The sequence below is a fragment of the Pseudophryne corroboree genome, chromosome 11 (assembly GCF_028390025.1).
Source record: "Pseudophryne corroboree isolate aPseCor3 chromosome 11, aPseCor3.hap2, whole genome shotgun sequence".
NCBI lineage: Eukaryota > Metazoa > Chordata > Amphibia > Anura > Myobatrachidae > Pseudophryne > Pseudophryne corroboree.
This window is the reverse complement of record NC_086454.1, coordinates 336,559,684-336,581,825: the sequence shown is the minus strand read 5'-3', so window position 1 is coordinate 336,581,825 and position 22,142 is coordinate 336,559,684. Positions and strand designations below refer to the sequence as shown.

General features: G+C 49.3%; 1 protein-coding gene across 1 annotated transcript in view; it reads left to right on the top strand.

Annotated features, from left to right (window-relative positions):
• Positions 1 to 207: 207 nt before the first annotated feature.
• Positions 208 to 22,142, top strand: part of LOC134968787 (cyclic nucleotide-gated cation channel beta-1-like) — a gene marked incomplete at its 3' end in the record, with an annotated part of 109,791 nt that continues 87,856 nt past the window's right edge. The window contains exon 1 of the mRNA XM_063944271.1: positions 208 to 295. The remainder of the gene's footprint in view (positions 296 to 22,142) is intronic.

Genomic DNA, 22,142 nt, shown 5'->3' with positions numbered 1-22,142 from the left:
AGGAGAGCCCGAGTGCGTGTGAGTATACCAACGGCTGAGCGGGGCGGCTGCAGAACCCCGTGTCTCTGCGCAGCTCTCAGGAACTGTCTCTCTCTCCCCCATGTAGCACCAGCTAAGAAAGCTGCACCTCCCCCACCGCCGCCCCCGCCCCCTGCGGAGGAGAAGAAAGCAGAAGGTGATGTCCCCGCGGAGGCGGAGCATTCCTGCGAGATGCTCTGCTGCAAGTTCAAGACCCGGCCCTGGCGAGAACGTTACCAGAAATACAAGTTCCCGGCCAGCATCGACCCTCTGACCGGTAAGGAGGGCGGGGCCCAGGAGATCAGTGACCCGCGCACTAGGGTCACCGCGGAATGTTACCAGTAGTATACATAACTTTGTGCAGCATATTATACAGTAGCTTTTTTCAGCGCAGGACAGGTGGTTAGTGCAACGCAGTACACGATGGTTCTAGCAGCGCAAGACATGTAGGTTAGTGTTTGTCAGAACACGTAGGTTAGAGCTGTGCAGGACATGTAGGTTAGTGTTTGTCAGGACACGTAGGTTAGAGCTGTGCAGGACATTGATAAAGCTGAATATTTATCGTATATAAAACACTTTAAGAGGTCTAAGAACACTGTACGCTATCTACGTAGGAAGTACCGTAAGGGTACGCAAGTTGCGTAGCGATCGCTCAACCGTAGTCGAGACGCTCAAGCGTCACGTTCGCTTACGGCCCAGTGATCACAGGCAGGCACGCTATTGGCTGCCGACTAACGTAACGATTCGCTATAGCGTAGCGGACGCTCGGGACCACGAGGAGATCACCAGCGGTGCAGACGCTCCCAACGTTAAACCTTTATATCTATACCTTTAACTATGAAATACACAGTAAACCTTAGTGTGGTGATAGAGTGTAAGTGCAACCTGGTGTAACCTGATTAACTACAAAGCTGCTTGAGCGTCTACGACGCTCAGGGAATACTTAACACTATAAGAAATACACAGATACCTGGGCTTAGGGTCCGAAACCTATTATATGTATTATGACTATTATACTTGCAAAAAGGAATCACAGTACAAATGATACACTACAATATAACATAAACCAACTAACCAGATAACTACACAGGAAATAACATACAATACAATTAAAGGAAAATACGAGAGAAAGAGAAAGGAGAGAGAGAGAGAGATGGCTCACAATAACATCAAGACAATATGATTGCGGAGAAACACTTACGCACAAGGGGAAACGATCGCATGCGCCTCGATATCCAGCTCCCGATTATCAGCAATGAGAACCGTTGAAGAGAGTGAACTGGATACGATCGGCCTGCCTATTTATGCCCCACACACAATACAATTCAATGGTCCCTACAATCTCATTGTTCATTGGACATAGGAATTCGGCTTCGCATTATAACAAAAGGTCATAGGTTGATTCATACAGGTGGGCTGTGACTATTTCCAACTGCTCAGGTGGGAGGGAAACTGGGTTTCCCGCCGCATGGGTAATAAAGTGCAAATAAAGTAAATGTTCATAAACTTCTTATGTCCATAACTATTCGCACGAGCGATTGATCTGCTTCAAACCAACACCGGAATATTTCTAATTAAATATTCTTCCGATGGATACTAAACACCACTGTATTACTCCTGTCTGACCCTTCGTATCAAACAAAGAGGGATTCCTCTGTTCATAAACATTCTATATTAACCAAACTTTCAGAATCTATCAAAGGGACCATGATCTACAAAATACATTATTACTGAAAATATGTTACGATTGAGTCGCACGCTACAACCACATAAACTCTACCGTAAATACGCATACCATGCGCCTGCGGGTGCCCGCGACTGTGAGTATGCGCACGTACGGGAGAGCGTACGCATGCACAGCACGGACCTGTGTGAGGTGCAAATATGGTAGTGTGCATAGAGATATTTTTCTGACTTTGACAGTCCACCCTTTGGCAGTCAATAATAACTGCCACTTCCTGAAAACATTTCAAAAGGAGAAAAATATATGTTAGGGGTTAATTCATTTCCATGGTTGGGTAAGGGAGGAGAGAGGAGTAGGTGTGAAGAGGGTATGACCTAGTGAGATAGCAGAAGCATGTGTGTATGAATCCGTGTTTGGGGGGTCATGTATCATCGTGCCGTACGTGTTGTAAATCAAGCTTCGAGGTATTGCGAAGTATACATTTGAATTCCTTCTTATCCCGTGGTACGGGTCTGTGGATGGGCTGTCAAACTTTACCGAGCTCTTTTCGGATTTTGAACAAAATGGGGAGCACATTTTAGTTGATGATACATGAATGGGGGAATATGTGATTGCTGATATCTGTGCCTGTATTCCCTATACTATGTGTGTCATTACCTGAGGGTTGTAGAAATGAAGAAAAGACATAATTACGGTAAATGCGGTGGTATTCTATGTCAGGTTAATGTACATCTGTCGGTTGAAGTTTTGTTCGGTATCAGTTGAAAGTCGTCTTCTTTGCGCTGTGTTGCCCATTAGGTGTGAGCAAAAAGCTTTGTCAATGCCATTAGATTTACAAAAAATGTTGGGCTAGCGTAAGTTTAAGAATTCTAGGGAAACTGGGGATCCATGGCAAAGTTCATCAAATGTCCATATCTCAAGTGGTCAAAACTTCTTCTTTGGTCTATCCGTTGTCTGTATAGCGTCTCGTCAACTTCCTCGTCCAAGTGGGTCTTTTTATCTTGGAGAAAAACCAGAAAAACAGGTGAAAGAAACGGACCGTAGAAATCGCATTTTCATCACATCATTGTTTCTATCATTGGGTCATAAATCAAATCCAGGTTAATTACAGTTTCCTCACTCCTCAAACTCATTACCCTGGTACGATGTTTGCACTTCATTAAAGCCTGACCGCATCTAAATATCAAGCCAATGGATATGACAACACCTAAGATACATAGGAGAAACTTCCCAACATCCATTATGACTCCTTGAGCCCAGTCTCCCAAACCGGAGAACCAATTTCGCGGGTTCAACCATGACACCCAACCAGTCAGCTCATTACCTACAGCAGCAAGAGTGAGATTGTGTTTTCGGCGAAATTCCCACTTCAATTGGAGAATATCGTCCATCTTTTGGTCTATGACCTCGACCGGATCCTCGGTGCTATTCGTGATATACGTGCAACACTTCACGTCGTACTGTGTTGCCAATGTAACACAATATCCGCCTGTCACTGCTGTGAGGTAATTAAGAACCATTCTATGCTGCACCAGTTCTGTTTTATAAGCTTGAAGTTCCCTTCCCGTATATCTAAACGTGTCATCATACATTTCAGTGATATTGTCTAACAAATTTGCGAGCGCCGATATGTATTTATAATTCAGCGCTCCTCTAGCGGTGCGGGTGAAATCTAACGCGATTAAGAATTGAATCCCGGTGGATTCACTTATCAGATCAGAGGCCGGATGCTCTGTCTTCTCTATCAGGTGCCTTTTAACAACGTGCTCGTAATGGGTGTGAGTATAAGGAGCTTGGGCACCACGATGTATGTCTTTCATTTTGTCATGTGTTACAGTCATCACTTCAGGCAATACTTTTCCAATATAACACAATCCTTCAGAGTTTGGGGCAAGCCACTTGTACGCCTTTCTCCCGCATATGAAATATGCATCATCGGGGAGAACATATGGGACGGAGGACATAACCATATTACACACCTTCCAGGTGAAATCTCCTAACCCTAATTCTTCCATCTGCTTAATACACGTATCAGGTTGTACGATATGTGCACAGTATCCTGGTGATACTTCTCCAACTCTCGTAATCCTATTTCCTAAGGTGTACCTATACCGGAAAGATTTTCCTCTACTGGCTATGTGGCGTACAAGCTCTGTATCTGTAGGCATTCTATCTGCTCTATGCGAAAAGGTCATGGTGTGGTTACTCCATGACACTTCCCAATTTCCCGGCTTTCTGGGATTGGAGATGTTGAAACATAATAGGGACCTATCCACATGGTATTGGTGGAGCTTCAAACTAGGAGGGCTGGAGATATTAAACCTCCTGTCCACCGGTCTCCCACCCTTTAGCTCAAGTACCTCCCCTATCGTTAAAGGAAATGGTACTAGCCCTGATTTGCTATGACCTTGAGGTACTTGAGAGCATACCCAACAATCTGTTTTATTTAACACGCTACCCACTAAGGAGTGATAGTCACTCAATGGATGCCGGTCCATATGGATATTAAAACTGGATTGGCATTTCTTAATGCATCCATCCTCAACCATTGTCACAGAGCCTACAGATACAGTTTTCTTTTTGAACTAACAATCCTTCACAATTGTTTACAAATAACATGGTTGTTAGATCGTGCCCGGTACTCGCCTTTGCTTGGTGATTGGGTTGCTATTGGAAATTTACACCTCCGTCTCAGTCATCAGGACCTTTCTGGATCCTTTCTTGACCTCACTGGTACTCTCACCGAAACAGACTGTTCTGGTCAACATCATGGTCAACAGGAAAATCCATATCACAGTCTCTTGGGGCAAGTCCATCTTACAGGAGGAGAAAAGAAGAAATTTGTAAAGGGGGTATAAGAAATCAGTTTGAGGGGGAGAGAACTTGTTACGATAATAAGTTCTCTCGTCTTGTTGTTCTTCTTGTTCTGCTGTCCTCTCAAAGGTGCTGTCTCTCAGTCTTCCAAACGAACATTCTGGTGATGCAATATTCCTTCCTAACCGGCGATCTTTCTGTAAGGAGCAAAAATCTGGCATTACCATTGGTCCAACTGAGGGGTGACATACCATCTTTAAACCATGAAAACATGAGTGAGAAGAGAGAGAAAACAAAAACAAAAAAAACAAAAGAGATAGAGAACAATTCATATGCATATATATATTACATAACTCGACATTAACCATCAATAGGAAAAGAGAATCAAAGCATTTTTTAAAACATTGTTCAGCATTAGGAAAACATTGTCAGATTATCAGGCTGTCATATCTACGTGTCTAATGGTCTCCTTGAGCAGTCCCTCCCCACCAGCACCTGCATTACTCCACTGTTTGTATCTGGCCAGAAATACATTGTGGCGGATAGGTCATGCTGGGGTTTGGTAGACTTCTGCAAGGACCAAGTGGATATACAATGTGTGAATTCTTACCAATAATCGTCAGAGATGGGGATAGGGAGAGAGAGAAAAACATTTTTCTTCACAAATACATTTACAACGTTTCACCTGGTCATTCCTGTGTCTTCAGTGAATGACCTCCCAATTTATTAACCGTTACCTCAGGCTTACCATCAGTCCTAATGATCACCTTTCCTGCCTATGTGATCCCTGGTTATAATCGTGTGTGTTATAATTTTGCTCATTTCTTGGTCTAGGGGGTCTGACTTTATGTGGGTTATTACAGTTGCTGGCATAATGCCCTTCTCTTCTACAATGGTAACAAATCCTTGGCTTTCTCCATATGCTAGGGGCCTGGGGTTCCGGTCGACTTGATGCATCCTCTAGTGCTTGGATGTTCAGTGTCATCAACCGCTCTCCCTGCGCTTCCCTGGTTCTTTGGATATTTCGGTCATGCTCGATAGCGGACTCTCTTAATGCCGCAACCGAGATACCTCTCCAATGAGGTATTGAGGTTTGTACCCTAATTTTTAGTGTGTCTTTTAAGTTGTTCATTAATACGGACACAGCTACCTCTCTGTGGTGTACGTTAGTTTTAATGTCATCTATACCAGTGTACCTAGCCATGTTCTGCAGAGCCCGGTGAAAATACTCTTCTGCGGATTCACCTTCTTTTTGTTTTATTGTAAAGATTTTATTCCACTTTACTACTGCAGGAAAATATTCTTTCAACTGTAGATTGATTCTTTTTACATTATCTTGGTTATACTCGTTTGTTAGTGGCACTTCCTCATCTAGCTTACAATCAGCGATAAATTTCAATGAATCAACATCGGGGGGTAAACATGCTCTCAAAACTGTCCTCCAATCTTTGTTACTTGGCTCTGCAGTATGTCCTAGCACTCTAATGTATCTTTGACAAGCAACTAAGTCTTTCCTGGGATCAGGAAATTCAGTCAGAATTGTTCTTAATTCTGTTCGGAAAAAAGGGCAGTACATGGCGATGTTCCTGACAGGAGTGATTCCTGAAGAGTCAGTTTCCCCATTTGGTACTGCAATTACCCTAACAGGATTAAGTCCAGTAATGTCATTCTGAATTGATTCTACGATATAAGGTACATTTGTTTGTGCGTGATGTATAATACCATACGTACCTGTGGACACGACCTCACCTGACCCTCCATTAGGGGGTTTGATTACAGTTTTTACCGATTGGGTCGCGTCCACCTGGATGTCTTGTGTGATGGCTTCTGGAAGAGGTGCCGACATCGTTCTGGGTTCATTTTCTTGTTGGTGTTCCTGAGGAAAGTTTAACATGGGGTGCGACTTGCATGGGTTAATAGTTGTACATTCAACAGTATTACAATTATCTTTGTTACATTTATTACACTTATTCTTATTATCTATACTACTGTTGCTAAGAGCGTTTTTATTGTTCACCCTTGTGCTTTTCTCCGCAACCATAATCCCCTCCATTGCCATGTCTCTCCTCTCCATATGAAAGTTAGGTAAGTAAGTTACATTTCTTTGCATTTCACCTTCCTGTTGCCATAACTGTAAACAATCATAATGCTTGATTCGTCTCTTTGCTGATTTAACGAGACATATCCTTCTCCTTAAATTATGCAACACCTCTGAGTTAAAACTACCTATCCCGGGAAATGGTACCTTATCCCCCGCAGTCATTCGTGTCCATTCATCACAAAAGGTCTCAGTGTGGGGACCATATTTCCCGCACATTACTAACCGAGCAGACCCTCGGGGTCTGCAAGCCTCTGGAGTCTGAATCCTGACCTCCGACCGTCTCTGTATTGTGCACTTGGCTGCCATTGTGGACCTTTTTAACACAGAAAAACTTCCTAAAATGCACCAAACACAGAACTTCGTTGGAAATCCTTAAAGCTCTTCCACTGAACTTCTTCTGCTCCGGGTATCTCCGTTCCGCCTTCTAGCAGACACGTGCAGCCGTTGCAGGCCCTATCTCTAGAGATTTTCCTGAGAAAATTCCCTTCCTTTTTTCTTTACACAAATCACGCTTGCATGTGCTCCCTACAACACGTATGAGGGCAAGATTTACGCATGGATATACGACCTCATATCACGTTGCATTATTGGTCACACATACAACCGTGCGGTCCAATCGTACCACTTATAGACACTTGTTGCCCATAAATGGTAGGATCATTGGAGTCTCCCTACTGTGCTCCAAAACAGCCAGAGCGTAATTTTATCACACTCTGTTGCACGTTTTCACTCAGATCGTGCTCATCATGTTCCACACAGATCACAAAGTTCACAAAGCTGGATTATCACACAGATCACAAAGTCCACAAAGCGGGATTCAATACACTCATACCGTTTTCAACCCACTATCATTCTTATAGTTTTCTGATCAGAAAAATCATTTCCCGTAGTCTGATAGCTCTCCCCAGAGGTATTACAGTAAAGTAAGGTATTTAAACTAAGTTTTGGAAAACTGAAATCAATTTGTGCTATTTATCGCCTTGCGCTATTTACAGCGTTGCGCTATTTATCGCCTTGCGTTATTTATCGCGTTGCGCTATTTATCGCCTGTTAAAATCAACTTGTGGTTTGAGTTACGTGGGCGTACACAGACGCTCCGTTGCGTAATATACGCTGCGTGCGTCGGCCTTTGGATTGTGTACGCAAGTCTTTGTTAGAGACACGTGTACGCAAAGCAAAGATCCACCGTAACACAATTTATACTTTAATCAATGTAGATGATCCTTGATCATCTACCACACACCACACTGACTTCGCCTTATCTCCCAGGCAAAAACTGTGTGTTTGTCTACACTTTAACTATATTACCTTTACTCAAACTATTGAAATAGCGGCAAATTTCTCTCAGCACTTTTATCAACTATAAAACTAGCAGACAGGAGAGTGATATACGAAAATACACAGATGAAAAAGAAATGCAGATATATATGTGCGTGCGTGTGTACGCAAGACAGAAAAATAAACAGTTTTAAAAGACACTAGCGTTTTGCTCTTACCTCCGGTTCCCGGATTCCTTCAGCACCCTTTACCTAAGCGAAGCAGACGCTTATCCCGTCAGCACTACGAGGGATACAACCTCCCGCCCTTTGCTGATGGATAATGTCTGCTGATCTACCTAGTGCAGATATGTGAAGGACTGGACGGCCCCCAATTGATAAAGCTGAATATTTATCGTATATAAAACACTTTAAGAGGTCTAAGAACACTGTACGCTATCTACGTAGGAAGTACCGTAAGGGTTCGCAAGTTGCGTAGCGATCGCTCAACCGTAGTCGAGACGCTCAAGCGTCACGTTCGCTTACGGCCCAGTGATCACAGGCAGGCACGCTATTGGCTGCCGACTAACGTAACGATTCGCTATAGCGTAGCGGACGCTCGGGACCACGAGGAGATCACCAGCGGTGCAGACGCTCCCAACGTTAAACCTTTATATCTATACCTTTAACTATGAAATACACAGTAAACCTTAGTGTGGTGATAGAGTGTAAGTGCAACCTGGTGTAACCTGATTAACTACAAAGCTGCTTGAGCGTCTACGACGCTCAGGGAATACTTAACACTATAAGAAATACACAGATACCTGGGCTTAGGGTCCGAAACCTATTATATGTATTATGACTATTATACTTGCAAAAAGGAATCACAGTACAAATGATACACTACAATATAACATAAACCAACTAACCAGATAACTACACAGGAAATAACATACAATACAATTAAAGGAAAATACGAGAGAAAGAGAAAGGAGAGAGAGAGATGGCTCACAATAACATCAAGACAATATGATTGCGGAGAAACACTTACGCACAAGGGGAAACGATCGCATGCGCCTCGATATCCAGCTCCCAATTATCAGCAATGAGAACCGTTGAAGAGAGTGAACTGGATACGATCGGCCTGCCTATTTATGCCCCACACACAATACAATTCAATGGTCCCTACAATCTCATTGTTCATTGGACATAGGAATTCGGCTTCGCATTATAACAAAAGGTCATAGGTTGATTCATACAGGTGGGCTGTGACTATTTCCAACTGCTCAGGTGGGAGGGAAACTGGGTTTCCCGCCGCATGGGTAATAAAGTGCAAATAAAGTAAATGTTCATAAACTTCTTATGTCCATAACTATTCGCACGAGCGATTGATCTGCTTCAAACCAACACCGGAATATTTCTAATTAAATATTCTTCCGATGGATACTAAACACCACTGTATTACTCCTGTCTGACCCTTCGTATCAAACAAAGAGGGATTCCTCTGTTCATAAACATTCTATATTAACCAAACTTTCAGAATCTATCAAAGGGACCATGATCTACAAAATACATTATTACTGAAAATATGTAACGATTGAGTCGCACGCTACAACCACATAAACTCTACCGTAAATACGCATACCATGCGCCTGCGGGTGCCCGCGACTGTGAGTATGCGCACGTACGGGAGAGCGTACGCATGCACAGCACGGACCTGTGTGAGGTGCAAATATGGTAGTGTGCATAGAGATATTTTTCTGACTTTGACAACATGTAGATTAGTGTTTGTCAGGACACGTAGGTTAGAGCTGTGCAGGACACGTAGGTTAGTGCGGTACAGGGCACATAGGTTAGAGCGGTGCAGGACACGTAGGTTAGAGTGGCGTAGGACATGTAGGTTAGAGCTGTGCAGGACACATAGGTTAGAGCGGTGCAGGACACATGAGTTAAAGCGGTGCAGGACACGTGGGTTAGAGCTGTGCAGGACATGTGGGTTAGAGCGGTACAGGACACGTAGGTTAGAGCGGTGCAGGACACATGGGTTAAAGCGGTGCAGGACACGTGGGTTAGAGCGGTGCAGGACACGTAGGTTGGAGCTGTGCAGGGCACGTAGGTTAGAGCTATGCAGGACACACAGGTTAGAGCGGAGCAGGAAACATAGGTTAGAGCTGTACAGGACACGTAGGTTAGAGCTGTACAGGACACGTAGGTTAGAGCTGTACAGGACACGTAGGTTAGAGCTGTGCAAGACACGTAGGTTAGAGCTGTGCAGGACACATAGGCAGGACACATGGGTTAGAGCAGTGCAGGACACATGGGTTAAAGCGGTGCAGGACACGTGGGTTAGAGCTGTGCAGGACATGTGGGTTAGAGCTGTACAGGACACGTAGGTTAGAGCGGTGCAGGACACATGGGTTAAAGCGGTGCAGGACACGTGGGTTAGAGCGGTGCAGGACACGTAGGTTGGAGCTGTGCAGGACACGTAGGTTAGAGCTATGCAGGACACACAGGTTAGAGCGGACACACAGGTTAGAGCGGAGCAGGAAACATAGGTTAGAGCTGTACAGGACACGTAGGTTAGAGCTGTACAGGACACGTAGGTTAGAGCTGTGCAGGACACGTAGGTTAGAGCTGTGCAGGACACGTAGGCAGGACACATGGGTAAGAGCGGTGCAGGACACATGGGTTAAAGCGGTGCAGGACACGTGGGTTAGAGCTCTGCAGGACATGTGGGTTAGAGCGGTACAGGACACGTAGGTTAGAGCTGTGCAGGACACGTAGGTTAGAGCTGTGCAGGACACGTAGGTTAGAGCTGTGCAGGACACCTGGGTTAGAGCGGCGCAGGACACATAGGTTAGAGCTGTGCAGGACACATAGGTTAGAGCTGTGCAGGACACGTAGGTTAGAGCGGCGCAGGACACGTAGGTTAGAGGAGCGCAGGACACGTAGGTTAGTGTGGCACAGGACACGTAAGTTAGAGCTGTGCAGGACACATAGGTTAGTGTGGCACAGGACATGTAAGTTAGAGCTGTGCAGGACATGTAGGTTAGTGCGGTACAGGACATGTAGGTTAGAGCGGCGCAGGACACGTAGGTTAGAGCGGTGCAGGACACGTAGGTTAGAGCTGTGCAGGACACACAGGTTAGAGCGGCGCAGGACACATAGGTTAGAGCTGTGCAGGACACGTAGGTTAGAGGCGAGCTATGCAGGACACGTAGGTTAGAGCTGTACAGGACACGTAAGTTAGTGTGGCACAGGACACGTAAGTTAGAGCTGTGCAGGACACGTAGGTTAGAGCTGTGCAGGACACGTAGGTTAGAGCTGTGCAGGACACGTAGGTTAGAGCAGCGCAGGACACGTAGGTTAGTGTGGCACAGGACACATAAGTTCGAGTTGTGCAGGACACGTAGGTTAGTGTGGTACAGGACACGTAGGTTAGAGCTATGCAGGACACGTAGGTTAGAGCGGCGTAAAACATCTAGGTTAGAGCTGTGCAGGACACATGGGTTAAAGCGGTGCAGGACACGTTGGTTAGAGCTGTGCAGGACACGTGGGTTAGAGCGGTACAGGACACGTAGGTTAGAGCGGTGCAGGACACATGGGTTAAAGCGGTGCAGGACACGTGGGTTAGAGCGGTGTAGGACACGTAGGTTAGTGCTGTGCAGGACATGTAGGTTAGAGCTGTGCAGGACATGTAGGTTAGAGCTGTGCAGGACACGTGGGTTAGAGCGGCACAGGACACGTGGGTTAGAGCTGTGCAGGACACATAGGTTAGAGCTGTGCAGGACACGTAGGTTAGAGCTGTGCCGGACATGTAGGTTAGAGCTGTGCAGGACACGTAGGTTAGTGTGGCACAGGACACGTAGGTTAGAGCGGTGCAGGACACGTGGGTTAGAGCTGTGCAGGACACGTAGGTTGGAGCTGTGCAGGACACGTAGGTTAGAGCGGTGCAGGACACGTAGGTTAGAGCGGTGCAGGACACGTAGGTGAGAGCTGTGCAGGACACGTAGGTTGGAGCTGTGCAGGACACGTAGGTTAGAGCGGCGCAGGACACGTAGGTTAAAGCAGCGCAGGACACGTAGGTTAGAGCGGCGCAGGACACGTAGGTTAGAGCGGCGCAGGACACGTAGGTTAAAGCAGCGCAGGACATGTAGGTTAGAGCTGTGCAGGACACGTGGGTTAGAGCAGCACAGGATACGTGGGTTAGAGCTGTGCAGGACACATAGGTTAGAGCTGTGCAGGACACGTAGGTTGGAGCTGTGCAGGACACGTAGGTTAGAGCGGCGCAGGACACGTAGGTTAAAGCACCGCAGGACACGTAGGTTAGAGCTATGCAGGACACGTAGGTTAGAGCGGCGTAGGACATGTAGGTTAGAACGGCATAGGACATGTAGGTTAGAGCTGTGCAGGACACATGGGTTAAAGCGGTGCAGGACACGTGGGTTAGAGCTGTGCAGGACACGTGGGTTAGAGCGGTAAAGGACACATAGGTTAGAGTTGTGCAGGACACGTAGGTTAGAGCTATGCAGGACACATGGGTTAGAGCTGTGCAGGACACATAGGTTAGAGCTGTGCAGGACACATGGGTTAGAGCTGTGCAGGACACATAGGTTAGAGCTGTGCAGGACACGTAAGTTAGAGCTATGCAGGACATGTAGGTTAGAGCTGTGCAGGACACGCAGGTGAGAGCTGTGCAGGACACGTAGGTTAGAGCTGTGCAGGACACGCAGGTAAGAGCGGCGCAGGACACATAGGTTAGAGCTGTACAGGACACGTAGGTTAGTGTGGCACAGGACACGTAAGTTAGAGCTGTGCAGGACACGTAGGTTAGAGCTGTGCAGGACACGTAAGTTAGTGTGGCACAGGACACGTAGGTTAGAGTGGTGCAGGACACGTAGGTTAGAGCGGTGCAGGACACGTAGGTTAGAGCGGCGCAGGACACGTAGGTTAGAGCTGTGCAGGACACGTAGGTTAGAGCTGTGCAGGACACGTAGGTTAGAGCTGTGCAGGACACGTAGGTTAGAGCTGTGCAGGACACGTAGGTTAGAGCAGCGCAGGACACATAGGTTAGTGTGGCACAGGACACGTAAGTTAGAGCTGTGCAGGACACGTAGGTTAGAGCTATGCAGGACACACAGGTTAGAGCGGAGCAGGAAACATAGGTTAGAGCTGTACAGGACACATAGGTTAGAGCTGTACAGGACACGTAGGTTAGAGCTGTACAGGACACGTAGGTTAGAGCTGTGCAGGACACGTAGGTTAGAGCTGTGCAGGACACGTAGGCAGGACACATGGGTTAGAGCTGTGCAGGACACATGGGTTAAAGTGGTGCAGGACACGTGGGTTAGAGCTCTGCAGGACATGTGGGTTAGAGCGGTACAGGACACGTAAGTTAGAACGGTGCAGGACACGTAGGTTAGACCTGTGGAGGACACGTAGGTTAGAGCTGTGCAGGACACGTAGGTTAGAGCTGTGCAGGACACGTGGGTTAGAGCGGCGCAGGACACATAGGTTAGAGCTGTGCAGGACACATAGGTTACAGCTGTGCAGGACACGTAGGTTAGAGCTGTGCAGGACATGTAGGTTAGTGTGGCACAGGACACGTAAGTTAGAGCTGTGCAGGACACGTAGGTTAGTGTGGCACAGGACACGTAGGTTAGAGCAGCGCAGGACACGTAGGTTAGTGTGGCACAGGACACGTAAGTTAGAGCTCTGCAGGACACGTAGGTTAGTGTGGCACAGGACACGTAGGTTAGAGCTGTGCAGGACACGTAGGTTAGTGTGGCACAGGACACGTAGGTTAGAGCAGCGCAGGACACGTAGGTTAGTGTGGCACAGGACACGTAAGTTAGAGCTGTGCAGGACACGTAGGTTAGTGCGGTACAGGACATGTAGGTTAGAGCGGCGCAGGACACGTAGGTTTGAGCGGTGCAGGACACGTAGGTTAGAGCTGTGCAGGACACGTAGGTTATAGGCGAGCTATGCAGGATACGTAGGTTAGAGCGGTGCAGGACACGCAGGTGAGAGCTGTGCAGGACACGTAAGTTAGAGCTGTGCAGGACACGTAGGTTAGAGCTGTGCAGGACACGTAGGTTAGAGCTATGCAGGACACACAGGTTAGAGCGGAGCAGGAAACATAGGTTAGAGCTGTACAGGACACGTAGGTTAAAGCTGTACAGGACACGTAGGTTAGAGCTGTACAGGACACGTAGGTTAGAGCTGTGCAGGACACGTAGGTTAGAGCTGTGCAGGACACGTAGGCAGGACACATGGGTTAGAGCTGTGCAGGACACATGGGTTAAAGCGGTGCAGGACACGTGGGTTAGAGCTCTGCAGGACATGTGGGTTAGAGCGGTACAGGACACGTAAGTTAGAACAGTGCAGGACACGTAGGTTAGAGCTGTGCAGGACACGTAGGTTAGAGCTGTGCAGGACACGTAGGTTAGAGCTGTGCAGGACACGTGGGTTAGAGCGGCGCAGGACACATAGGTTAGAGCTGTGCAGGACACATAGGTTAGAGCTGTGCAGGACACGTAAGTTAGAGCTGTGCAGGACACGTAGGTTAGTGTGGCACAGGACACGTAGGTTAGAGCAGCGCAGGACACATAGGTTAGTGTGGCACAGGACACGTAAGTTAGAGCTGTGCAGGACACGTAGGTTAGTGCGGTACAGGACATGTAGGTTAGAGCGGCGCAGGATACGTAGGTTAGAGCGGTGCAGGACACGTAGGTTAGAGGCGAGCTATGCAGGACACGTAGGTTAGAGCTGTGCAGGACACGCAGGTGAGAGCTGTGCAGGACACGTAAGTTAGAGCTGTGCAGGACACGTAGGTTAGAGCTGTGCAGGACACGTAGGTTAGAGCAGCGCAGGACACGTAGGTTAGTGTGGCACAGGACACGTAAGTTCGAGCTGTGCAGGACACGTAGGTTAGTGTGGTACAGGACACGTAGGTTAGAGCGGCGCAGGACAAGTAGGTTAGAGCGGTGCAGGACATGTAGGTTAGAGCTGTGCAGGACACGTAGGTTAGAGCTATGCAGGACACACAGGTTAGAGCGGCGCAGGAAACATAGGTTAGAGCTGTGCAGGACACGTAGGTTAGAGCTGTACAGGACACGTAGGTTAGAGCTGTACAGGACACGTAGGTTAGAACGGCGTAAGACATCTAGGTTAGAGCTGTGCAGGACACATGGGTTAGAGCGGCACAGGACACGTGGGTTAGAGCTGTGCAGGACACATAGGTTAGAGCAGTGCAGGACACGTAGGTTAGTGCGGTACAGGACATGTAGGTTAGAGCGGCGCAGGACACGTAGGTTAGAGCGGTGCAGGACACGTAGGTTAGAGCTGTGCAGGACACGTAGGTTAGAGGCGAGCTATGCAGGACACGTAGGTTAGAGCGGTGCAGGACACGCAGGTGAGAGCTGTGCAGGACACGTAAGTTAGAGCTGTGCAGGACACGTAGGTTAGAGCAGCGCAGGACACGTAGGTTAGTGTGGCACAGGACACGTAGGTTAGAGCGGTGCAGGACACATGGGTTAGAGCGGTGCAGGACACGTAGGTTAGAGCGCTGCAGGACACATGGGTTAAAGCGGTACAGCCAGGACACGTAGGTTAGAGCGGTGCAGGACACATGGGTTAAAGCGGTGCAGGACACGTGGGTTAGAGCGGCGCAGGACATGTAGGTTAGAGCTGTGCAGGACATGTAGGTTAGAGCTGTGCAGGACATGTAGGTTAGAGCTGTGCAGGACACGTGGGTTAGAGCGGCACAGGACACGTGGGTTAGAGCTGTGCAGGACACATAGGTTAGAGCTGTGCAGGACACGTAGGTTAGTGTGGCACAGGACACGTAGGCTAGAGCGGTGCAGGACACGTGGGTTAGAGCGGTGCAGGACACGTAGGTTAGAGCGGTGCAGGACACGTAGGTGAGAGCTGTGCAGGACACGTGGGTTGGAGCTGTGCAGGACACGTAGGTTAGAGCGGCGCAGGACACGTAGGTTAAAGCAGCGCAGGACATGTAGGTTAGAGCTGTGCAGGACACGTGGGTTAGAGCGGCACAGGACACGTGGGTTAGAGCTGTGCAGGACACATAGGTTAGAGCTGTGCAGGACACGTAGGTTAGTGTGGCATAGGACACGTAGGTTAGAGCGGTGCAGGACACGTGGGTTAGAGCGGTGCAGGACACGTAGGTTAGAGCGGTGCAGGACACGTAGGTGAGAGCTGTGCAGGACACGTAGGTTGGAGCTGTGCAGGACACGTAGGTTAGAGCGGCGCAGGACACGTAGGTTAAAGCAGCGCAGGACACTTAGGTTAGAGCTATGCAGGACACGTAGGTTAGAGCGGTGTAGGACATGTAGGTTAGAGCTATGCAGGACATGTAGGTTAGAGCTATGCAGGACACGTAGGTTAGAGCTGTGCAGGACATGTAGGTTAGAGCTGTGCAGGACACATGGGTTAAAGCGGTGCAGGACACGTGGGTTAGAGCTGTGCAGGACACGTGGGTTAGAGCGGTACAGGACACGTAGGTTAGAGCGGTGCAGGACACATGGGTTAAAGCGGTGCAGGACACGTGAGTTAGAGCTGTGCAGGACATGTAGGTTAGAGCTGTGCAGGACACGTGGGTTAGAGCTGTGCAGGACACGTGGGTTAGAGCTGTGCAGGACACGTGGGTTAGAGCGGCACAGGACACGTGGGTTAGAGCTGTGCAGGACACATAGGTTAGAGCTGTGCAGGACACGTAGGTTAGAGCTATGCAGGACATGTAGGTTAGAGCTGTGCAGGACACATAGGTTAGAGCTGTGCAGGACACGCAAGTTAGAGCGGCTCAGGACATGTAGGTTAGAGCAGCACAGGACACGTAGGTTAGTGTGGCACAGGACACGTAAGTTAGAGCTGTGCAGGACACGTAGGTTAGAGCTGTGCAGGACATGTAAGTTAGTGTGGCAGAGGACACGTAGGTTAGAGTGGTACAGGACACGTAGGTTAGAGCGGTGCAGTACACGTAGGTTTGAGCGGCGCAGGACACGTAGGTTAGAGCTGTGCAGGACACGTAGGTTAGAGCTGTCCAGGACACGTAGGTTAGAGCTGTGCAGGACACGTAGGTTAGAGCTGTGCAGGACACGTAGGTTAGAGCGGCGCAGGACACGTAGGTTAAAGTAGCGCAGGACACGTAGGTTAGAGCTATGCAGGACACGTAGGTTAGAGCGGCGTAGGACATGTAGGTTAGAACGGCATAGGACATGTAGGTTAGAGCTGTGCAGGACACGTGGGTTAGAGCTGTGCAGGACACGTGGGTTAGAGCGGCACAGGACACGTGGGTTAGAGCTGTGCAGGACACATAGGTTAGAGCTGTGCAGGACACGTAGGTTAGAGCTATGCAGGACATGTAGGTTAGAGCTGTGCAGGACACATAGGTTAGAGCTGTGCAGGACACGTAGGTTAGAGCAGCGCAGGACACGTAGGTTAGTGTGGCACAGGACACGTAAGTTAGAGCTGTGCAGGGCACGTTGGTTAGAGCTGTGCAGGACATGTAAGTTAGTGTGGCAGAGGACACGTAGGTTAGAGCTGTGCAGGACACGTAGGTTAGAGCAGCGCAGGACACGTAGGTTAGTGTGGCACAGGACACGTAAGTTAGAGCTGTGCAGGGCACGTAGGTTAGAGCTGTGCAGAACATGTAAATTAGTGTGGCAGAGGACACGTAGGTTAGAGCTGTGCAGGACACGTAGGTTAGAGCAGCGCAGGACACGTAGGTTAGTGTGGCACAGGACACGTAAGTTAGAGCTGTGCAGGACACGTAGGTTAGAGCTTTGCAGGACATGTACGTTAGAGCTGTGCAGGACACGTAGGTTAGAGCTGTGCAGGACACGTAGGTGAGAGCTGTGCAGGACACGTAGGTTAGAGCTGTACAGGACACGTAGGTTAGAGCTGTACAGGACACGTAGGTTAGAGCTGTACAGGACACGTAGGTTAGAGCTGTGCAGGACACGTAGGTTAGTATGGCACAGGACACGTAGGTTAGAGCAGCGCAGGACACGTAAATTAGAGCTGGGCAGGACACATAGGTTAGTGCTGTGCAGCACATGTAGGTTAGAGCTGTGCAGGACACGTAGAATAGAGCTGTACAGGACACGTAGGTTAGAGCTGTGCAGGACACGTAGGTTAGAGCTGTACAGGACACGTAGGTTAGAGCTGTACAGGACACATAGGTTAGAGCTGTGCAGGACACGTAGGTTAGAGCTGTGCAGGACACGTAGGTTAGAGCTGTACAGGACACGTAGGTTAGAGCTGTGCAGGACACGTAGGTTAGAGCTGTACAGGACACGTAGGTTAGAGCTGTACAGGACACGTAGGTTAGAGCTGTACAGGACACGTAGGTTAGAGCGGTACAGGACACGTAGGTTAGAGCGGTGCAGGACACATGGGTTAAAGCGGTGCAGGACACGTGAGTTAGAGCTGTGCAGGACATGTAGGTTAGAGCTGTGCAGGACACGTGGGTTAGAGCTGTGCAGGACACGTGGGTTAGAGCTGTGCAGGACACGTGGGTTAGAGCTGTGCAGGACACGTGGGTTAGAGCGGCACAGGACACGTGGGTTAGAGCTGTGCAGGACACATAGGTTAGAGCTATGCAGGACATGTAGGTTAGAGCTGTGCAGGACACACAGGTTAGAGCTGTGCAGGACACGCAAGAAAGAGCGGCGCAGGACACGTAGGTTAGAGCTGTGCAGGACACGTAGGTTAGAGCGGCGCAGGACACGTAGGTTAAAGCAGCGCAGGACACGTAGGTTAGAGCTATGCAGGACACGTAGGTTAGAGCGGCGTAGGACATGTAGGTTAGAACGGCATAGGACATGTAGGTTAGAGCTGTGCAGGACACGTGGGTTAGAGCTGTGCAGGACACGTGGGTTAGAGCGGCACAGGACACGTGGGTTAGAGCTGTGCAGGACACATAGGTTAGAGCTGTGCAGGACACGTAGGTTAGAGCTATGCAGGACATGTAGGTTAGAGCTGTGCAGGACACATAGGTTAGAGCTGTGCAGGACACGTAGGTTAGAGCAGCGCAGGACACGTAGGTTAGTGTGGCACAGGACACGTAAGTTAGAGCTGTGCAGGGCACGTAGGTTAGAGCTGTGCAGGACATGTAAGTTAGTATGGCAGAGGACACGTAGGTTAGAGCTGTGCAGGACACGTAGGTTAGAGCAGCGCAGGACACGTAGGTTAGTGTGGCACAGGACACGTAAGTTAGAGCTGTGCAGGGCACGTGGGTTAGAGCTGTGCAGGACATGTAAATTAGTGTGGCAGAGGACACGTAGGTTAGAGCTGTGCAGGACACGTAGGTTAGAGCAGCGCAGGACACGTAGGTTAGTGTGGCATAGGACACGTAAGTTAGAGCTGTGCAGGACACGTAGGTTAGAGCTGTGCAGGACACGTGGGTTAGAGCTGTGCAGGACACGAGGGTTAGTGCTGTGCAGGACACGTGGGTTAGAGCTGTGCAGGACACGTGGGTTAGAGCGGCACAGGACACGTGGGTTAGAGCTGTGCAGGACACATAGGTTAGAGCTATGCAGGACATGTAGGTTAGAGCTGTGCAGGACACACAGGTTAGAGCTGTGCAGGACACGCAAGTAAGAGCGGCGCAGGACACGTAGGTTAGAGCTGTGCAGGACACGTAGGTTAGAGCGGCGCAGGACACGTAGGTTAAAGCAGCGCAGGACACGTAGGTTAGAGCTATGCAGGACACGTAGGTTAGAGCGGCGTAGGACATGTAGGTTAGAACGGCATAGGACATGTAGGTTAGAGCTGTGCAGGACACGTGGGTTAGAGCTGTGCAGGACACGTGGGTTAGAGCGGCACAGGACACGTGGGTTAGAGCTGTGCAGGACACACAGGTTAGAGCTGTGCAGGACACGTAGGTTAGAGCTATGCAGGACATGTAGGTTAGAGCTGTGCAGGACACATAGGTTAGAGCTGTGCAGGACACGTAGGTTAGAGCAGCGCAGGACACGTAGGTTAGAGTTATGCAGGACACGTAGGTTAGAGCGGCGTAGGACATGTAGGTTAGAACGGCATAGGACATGTAGGTTAGAGCTGTGCAGGACACGTGGGTTAGAGCTGTGCAGGACACGTGGGTTAGAGCGGCACAGGACACGTGGGTTAGAGCTGTGCAGGACACATAGGTTAGAGCTGTGCAGGACACGTAGGTTAGAGCTATGCAGGACATGTAGGTTAGAGCTGTGCAGGACACATAGGTTAGAGCTGTGCAGGACACGTAGGCTAGAGCAGCGCAGGACACGTAGGTTAGTGTGGCACAGGACACGTAAGTTAGAGCTGTGCAGGGCACGTAGGTTAGAGCTGTGCAGGACATGTAAGTTAGTGTGGCAGAGGACACGTAGGTTAGAGCTGTGCAGGACACGTAGGTTAGAGCAGCGCAGTACACGTAGGTTAGTGTGGCACAGGACACGTAAGTTAGAGCTGTGCAGGGCACGTAGGTTAGAGCTGTGCAGGACATGTAAGTTAGTGTGGCAGAGGACACGTAGGTTAGAGCTGTGCAGGACACGTAGGTTAGAGCAGCGCAGGACACGTAGGTTAGTGTGGCACAGGACACGTAAGTTAGAGCTGTGCAGGACACGTAGGTTAGAGCTTTGCAGGACATGTACGTTAGAGCTGTGCAGGACTCGTAGGTTAGAGCTGTGCAGGACACGTAGGTGAGAGCTGTGCAGGACACGTAGGTTAGAGCTGTACAGGACACGTAGGTTAGAGCTGTACAGGACACGTAGGTTAGAGCTGTGCAGGACACGTAGGTTAGTGTGGCACAGGACACGTAGGTTAGAGCAGCGCAGGACACATAAATTAGAGCTAGGCAGGACACATAGGTTAGTGCTGTGCAGCACATGTAGGTTAGAGCTGTGCAGGACACGTAGGTTAGAGCTGTACAGGACACGTAGGTTAGAGCTGTGCAGGACACGTAGGTTAGAGCTGTACAGGACACGTAGGTTAGAGCTGTACAGGACACATAGGTTAGAGCTGTGCAGGACACGTAGGTTAGAGCTGTGCAGGACACGTAGGTTAGAGCTGTACAGGACACGTAGGTTAGAGCTGTGCAGGACACGTAGGTTAGAGCTGTACAGGACACGTAGGTTAGAGCTGTACAGGACACGTAGGTTAGAGCTGTACAGGACACGTAGGTTAGAGCGGTACAGGACACGTAGGTTAGAGCGGTGCAGGACACATGGGTTAAAGCGGTGCAGGACACGTGAGTTAGAGCTGTGCAGGACATGTAGGTTAGAGCTGTGCAGGACACGTGGGTTAGAGCTGTGCAGGACACGTGGGTTAGAGCTGTGCAGGACACGTGGGTTAGAGCTGTGCAGGACACGTGGGTTAGAGCGGCACAGGACACGTGGGTTAGAGCTGTGCAGGACACATAGGTTAGAGCTATGCAGGACATGTAGGTTAGAGCTGTGCAGGACACACATGTTAGAGCTGTGCAGGACACGCAAGAAAGAGCGGCGCAGGACACGTAGGTTAGAGCTGTGCAGGACACGTAGGTTAGAGCGGCGCAGGACACGTAGGTTAAAGCAGCGCAGGACACGTAGGTTAGAGCTATGCAGGAGACGTAGGTTAGAGCGGCGTAGGACATGTAGGTTAGAACGGCATAGGACATGTAGGTTAGAGCTGTGCAGGACACGTGGGTTAGAGCTGTGCAGGACACGTGGGTTAGAGCGGCACAGGACACGTGGGTTAGAGCTGTGCAGGACACATAGGTTAGAGCTGTGCAGGACACGTAGGTTAGAGCTATGCAGGACATGTAGGTTAGAGCTGTGCAGGACACATAGGTTAGAGCTGTGCAGGACACGTAGGTTAGAGCAGCGCAGGACACGTAGGTTAGTGTGGCACAGGACACGTAAGTTAGAGCTGTGCAGGGCACGTAGGTTAGAGCTGTGCAGGACATGTAAGTTAGTGTGGCAGAGGACACGTAGGTTAGAGCTGTGCAGGACACGTAGGTTAGAGCAGCGCAGGACACCTAGGTTAGTGTGGCACAGGACACGTAAGTTAGAGCTGTGCAGGGCACGTAGGTTAGAGCTGTGCAGGACATGTAAATTAGTGTGGCAGAGGACACGTAGGTTAGAGCTGTGCAGGACACGTAGGTTAGAGCAGCGCAGGACACGTAGGTTAGTGTGGCACAGGACACGTAAATTAGAGCTGTGCAGGACACGTAGGTTAGAGCTGTGCAGGACACGTGGGTTAGAGCTGTGCAGGACACGTGGGTTAGAGCTGT